Raw genomic sequence first — 6,005 nt, 5'->3', positions numbered from 1 at the left:
GGGAGCCCTATTAGAGCACATTACTAAAATATTAAAGGCTGCATTCAACAACAGAGCCCAGTCTATTCAATTACATTTCTATTTATTTTTAGATACAATAGCCAACACTAAAAATAAATGTATGCAAACATATAAACTGCACATTTGCACACTGCAATTTTCTAGCAACAAGCTGTGGAATGACTTGCCTGCGGTAAAGGTAATTAAGGCGGTTTTATTGGCATTTTTCCGCAGTTGCAAAACTGATTGAGATTACATGACATGAGCGAGTTTGTTTCACGTTATAACCGGTTGTAACTAGTAGAAAAGAGTTTTAAAGGGAAGGAATGATGATATTTGGCTCACTCTGAGTTGGGTTATGGCACTGTTTTGGTTCAGTTCTGGCTAAAAAGATGTGGACCAGTTTTGGGCCGCGAACACAAACTAATCTGGGCCACACTTTAGCTGTTGATATGATCCAGATCTTCGCCAAAGGAAATTTGCTGACTGGGTTGCTCTCCGCGCTTCCGCTTGCAGCGGTCTGTCACGCCACATCAAAGAGCGTCAAAACGGCATTTATGGATTTAATTTCCTGATAAAATATACATAATTTTAAAAATGTGACTTTGTTTCTTATCGAAAAGAACAGAACACAAACCTTACGATTACAGATTGTAATGTATAGTAATAATGTATAGTGAAGATTTATTTACAAATTGAAACGGATTAAGTTCCGCACGTACAGTGGTTAAAACGACACTGTATTTGTTCGGTACAATTTTCGGTACGAATAAGTGTACCATTACACCCCTAGAAAACATTTAAAAAACCATAACTGCACTTACCTGAATAAGAATGTGTCTGGGCAAAAAGGCTGTTGTTGTAAATAGGGAGCTTTTTCATCATCTTCTTTTTTAACGGCGATTGAAAGAGGAAGCAGAGCGGGAAATAACGGATATATTTTCAAAATTTCAGTAATCCACCAATAGGAATAAGGGAAGATAAAGCAACCAATAGCATTGTTGAATGGGCTGAGATGTGGACTGCCACTGTGTTCTTCCAAATAAAAGCCAAATGTTAACCATAAGTTAACATATTCCATGGTGTGCCATAGCCAAGCCACATATGGCTCTCAGTTGTGTGCTATCATCTGGGCCATATACCTCAAAAAAAAAAAAATTGTCATCCAAAAGAAAATTCCCTCCTATACTAAATCCATGGCAAAACATATACGGTTAAATTTTGGCCCATATGTGCTCAGCCATGCCATACCTAGGCCAAATGTGACAGCTATCAGCCACATTTGGCCCAAACGTTCTTGCTATCTGGGTTGCTAGTATGTTTAAGCACATTGCTAGCATGTTTTAGTTTGTTGTTAAAATAAATTAGCATGTTACTAGCATTTTAAACGCTATGTTAGCCTGTTCAGCATGTTCTGGGTGGTTGCTAGGGTGTGTCTTAAGTCATTGCTATGCTGTTACTAAGGTGTTCAAGATGGTTTCTAGGGTGTTTTGGTGGTTCTTAGGATGCTATAGATAGATATGTGTCTGTATGATGTTCTGGTGTTGAGAAATGGCCTCTTAAAGTTGCTACAGTTGCTAGGGTGCTGTAAATGATTGCTAAGGTGCGACCAGACAGTTTCCACGGTGAAGGAAGTTGCTATAGTTGCCTAGTCAAAAAAGCCAGCAGTCATGTCTCTACGACAGGCATGTCAAACTCAGCTCTCCTGCAGAGTTTAGCTCCAGCCCTAATTAAACACACTTGAATCAGCGAATCAAAGTCTATAGGAGTGCTAGAAACTGCCAGCCAGGTGTTTTGGAGTTAAACTAATGTCTGCAGCCAGACTAAACTAAATTTTCTTAAGAGACTTGATTGCTTCAATTAGTCTGAACCTCTCGATTCATGTGGATTTGTTTTATGAACTTTCTGAAGCGTCAAAGTTGTAGTTGCATTGACTGCCAATGGAGGAACAGAAATCTCAGAGAAGTACCCTCTGGTATCGTTCGTTTGGGAGTCACACGTGCTGTTCGCGGTCAAAAGTGACCGGACACCTAAAATGTAACTTTTTTTTTTTTAATTTTCAGTGAAATCAATGTAATATATTTTTGTTTGATAGTTTTATTTTGTATTTTGAGAGAATTTCATTGTACTATTTAATACTTATGCAATAATTATGATCAAATGTTCCCATTGAAAATATAAAAAAAAACGTTTTTTTTCTTCAACTATGGCAGTATTTAATGTTAAAATAGGGCCTGTTTACACCTGGTCACTTCATGCGTTTTTTCAGATCGGATAGCTATAGGTGTAAATACCCTCCGAAACGCATTCGAGACGGATATAAATCCGATCGCTCAAACCACTTCAGGAGGTGGTCTGGGATGCATTCCTGACGAAACTGGACAAATGTAAATGCATCTGGTTGATGAAACCACATATGCAAATTTTACTCCTCCCAAAACATTAAAATAATAAACGTGTGAGAGCGTGTTATAGGCTATGACTGTGACATTGTAGTCAGATATGACAGCGCTAATGCAGCAAGCATTGCCGTGGACGAGTATGGGATTACATTTCTGCCACAATTCAGAGTTTTGTGGAGAAAATGTTTGTCTCGCAAAGAAGAAAGTATTTAGAGCGCACAAAAATAATTTTTGCATTTAAAATATGTTTTTGGATGTGAGCAGACCTTCTCTTTTGCGCGTGCAATGTTTCACTAGCTTGCTCACCTGATGCCCGCCCTCAGTGCTCGCTAAATGCCAACAGCTTGCGTGCTCAACACAACCCAGCGTTACAATGTACCATAATTCCAGCCAATCAGAGACCAAGGCTGCTAAATTCTGATTGGCTGCCTTGACAACCAATCACAACATTTCTTGCATTACCTCGACAGCAGAAGAGGAAAAATACAGTGCATGCATAATTATTATGCAAGTTGATATTCTGATTATATTTTTTTCCAAGCACATTTTACCAATAATTATAAGTACTATTAATCTTGTATTTAATCACTTATAATCTATATATTATTGTTCATGAAGGCTGGAAGTGAAAAACGCCTTATATTCATGTGTGCATAATTATTAAGCAGGTTATCTTCCACAGATAAAATCTCGAGATGGACTAAAACCTGGCTCACACTACAGGATTTTTTGCCCGATTTAGCCCCAATTTCCCCCTCCCGAGAATCGGAGCAAAAATCTTGTCGAGCCCCAATGTTCGGCGCGGATTATCTGATAATGTGAGGCATTCACCGATCGAATCTTGCACCTCCCGATCTGCTCGCACACAAATCGGGGCCGCCCCGATCATATCAAACATGTTTGATATTTAGGATGGAAATCGGGATGATGACGGCTATGATTACGTCAGTACTTTCACAATAGCCAATGCGCGACCGCAAAACAGCTGCTGTACGGCTCCATTGGATAGTGGAGACGGAGGAAACTGCTTCTTGATGTTTCATAGTAATTCGACTGTCTGTATAATGTGTCGAAAACGTATCACAACCGTAAGGAGAAAGAGAAGCGCTGGAGTGAAATCGCCTCAGTTTTGAACGTGTACGGGGGTGGCAGGGGGAGTCACGAGCAGGGGGTCTGGGGGCTTTACTCAACTTAAAACACTTTCATCATCCTCATGAATGTATGCTGGTTTACCTAATGGCTGCGACACACACCAGTTTTTGTTCTGTGCTGATCACAATCGAATCCTTTCATTATAACATACAGAGTGTATACACGACGATGTTAATATATTAATTGCACAGTGTGAGTTTCATTGGTCATAACAGAACTTTGTGAGATCATGATGAACTAAGAATGCACCCCAATAAATCCACCCTCCGGGGTATTGATTGAGATTTCTTGTCGTGTGATTCTTCACCCCGTTACACCGTAAAGAGAACAGGTGGAAAAATTACTGGGGAAAGCCATTTAATTGTATTCTAGTAAATAAGAAATCATTTGAGTGCTTGGGCAAAGTTAGAACCGGTGAATGTGGTTTACAGGTTTTATAGAAAGAGAATGATGTGCGCCAAATCAGTTGCTGTAATACTTTAATGATGACTTCAGTTACATTCCTCAGTTTAAATAGATATTTGAGTGTGTGTGGGGCAGAGATGTTTAGGAAAAAGAGAAGAAATTAGTGGGAACATTGCCTACAATGTCTCCCATTGCTAAGAGAACATCCTCCATAGTAAATCATTTTTCAAACTATGAATCAAAACATTCTGTTAAAAAGATTTTTGAATCTTGAAGATTGTTGAATCAATAATAATTACATACATTGGAGAAAGTTGTAGTCTGACCAATCTGAAGGAATTTTGAGATACTGTAAACTTGTAGAGCCTCTTACTATATTATCAACACAAGGAAGACACAGGTGTAATAAAAGGGGTTTTATGGACTAAAGGATAGATGAGTAACTAACAACTACTAAATGAGTACAATAAATAGATAAAGTGCAAAAGATTGATAGATGCAAGTAACTGAGTTGGATGTTACTATGGACGTTATCTTATGGAAATATAAACTGTAGTTTCCTGGAATTAATAAGGTAAACCTTATTCTAGATTCAACAAATAAATTGAGAGATTATTTGTTATTAACTGACATCAGTTATATAAAATCTAATGCATATTAGATAATCGTAAACTGACAATAGACACTAATGCCAGCGGTCTCTGAAAAGAGGTTTGGAAAAAGTGATATTTACGTACTGCCTGGTCATCTGCTGAGTCTGAGTGGTAACGTCTTCCACTTGTTGACCTGGGCCACCATGCAGTGGGAAGAAAGAATTTGGATCTGTTTCAGTCTTATGAATGAAAAATGAGCTGTAAGGTTCCACCCGCCAGCCCCAAAAGCGGAATCCAGCGGCCTGGTCGAAGGCTTAATGCGTATTCAGTCTTTTACTTGCGCTTCTGAATTTATCAGGACTTAGTTTCAATTTTGTCTAACTCCGTTTTCAGTCTGACTCCAATTTCACGTGATCATTAAATTTAGGCAATATTTCTAATCAAAAGCTGATCACAGATATCGATTGTTTATTAATTTAGATATTTGAGTATTCTGTAAATCCCATACTTTCAATTATTCGTTCATCAGGGACCCAATGCCGCTCAGAGATATGTGCCCCGGGTTTGCGGCAAACTAGCCAGTCTGATGTTAGTCAGAGGGTGTAATAAGTTAGCTAATACCTTTTTGTCGGTTGCCTACTGCTCACTCTTACAAAAAGTGTACTTAATTTAGCCACTTCCATACATCTTGCTAAATCAGTGATAGACAGAAATCAAAAGGTCTTCAGATGAAGTGCCTACTGCTCCTTTCATTCATGCGCCTTTAGTTTGTACTATCCTGGACACAGATTTACGGTAGCATTAGCCTCCTATGATTTACTGGTCATAATTAATTCAAGAAAAGTTCAGAATAAATCAAATATAACAATTTATTATTAGTCAGGTAAAATTGTATCATGCCAATTACATAATGAAACAATTAGAAGCCAATTTAGAAAGGATAATGCAATTGTGAAACATATTGTATCCGCGTGGCAACATGGTTTACTGTAGCTATATTGAAAATAGCCAAGTGTTCCATGCAGGAGACAAACAAATTTTACATAGTCACACATGTAACAGTTATCCTAATTTAACACAAGACACACGGTCTAAAATGCATAGCATCAACAACCTTTTACCTAAGTATTTCAAAGAACACTTACAGCAAAGTAATCATGTGTTTTTAAAGAATAAACTCAACTAGCCTATGTGCACATGTAGTAGCACAAACAACTATACAGTGTGCTCTATGCACACAATGTGTTTAACACAATTACATTTTTGAATCGTACCTGACAGCAGAAAAACCCCCATGCAGTGTGTGAGAGTCTCTGGAGCTCTGCACCAGAACTCTCACTGCTGTGTGTCTCTCTACTGTCAAGTACGATTCAAAAATGTAATTGTGTTAAACACATTGTGTGCATAGAGCACACTGTATAGTTGTTTGTGCTACTACATGTGCACATAGGCT

General features: G+C 38.3%; 1 long non-coding RNA gene across 1 annotated transcript in view; it reads right to left on the bottom strand.

The window, feature by feature from the left end:
• Positions 1-3,249: 3,249 nt before the first annotated feature.
• Positions 3,250-6,005, bottom strand: part of LOC107575486 (uncharacterized) — a 17,247-nt gene continuing 14,491 nt past the window's right edge. The window contains exon 3 of the long non-coding RNA XR_001607882.1: positions 3,250-3,260. This is a non-coding gene — a long non-coding RNA (uncharacterized lncRNA). The remainder of the gene's footprint in view (positions 3,261-6,005) is intronic.

This window comes from Sinocyclocheilus grahami, unplaced genomic scaffold (assembly GCF_001515645.1).
Source record: "Sinocyclocheilus grahami isolate Dianchi unplaced genomic scaffold, SAMN03320097.WGS_v1.1 scaffold2671.1, whole genome shotgun sequence".
NCBI classification, from domain to species: domain Eukaryota; kingdom Metazoa; phylum Chordata; class Actinopteri; order Cypriniformes; family Cyprinidae; genus Sinocyclocheilus; species Sinocyclocheilus grahami.
The sequence above is the reverse complement of the archived record's forward strand: the minus strand, read 5'-3'. Positions and strand labels throughout refer to the sequence as shown.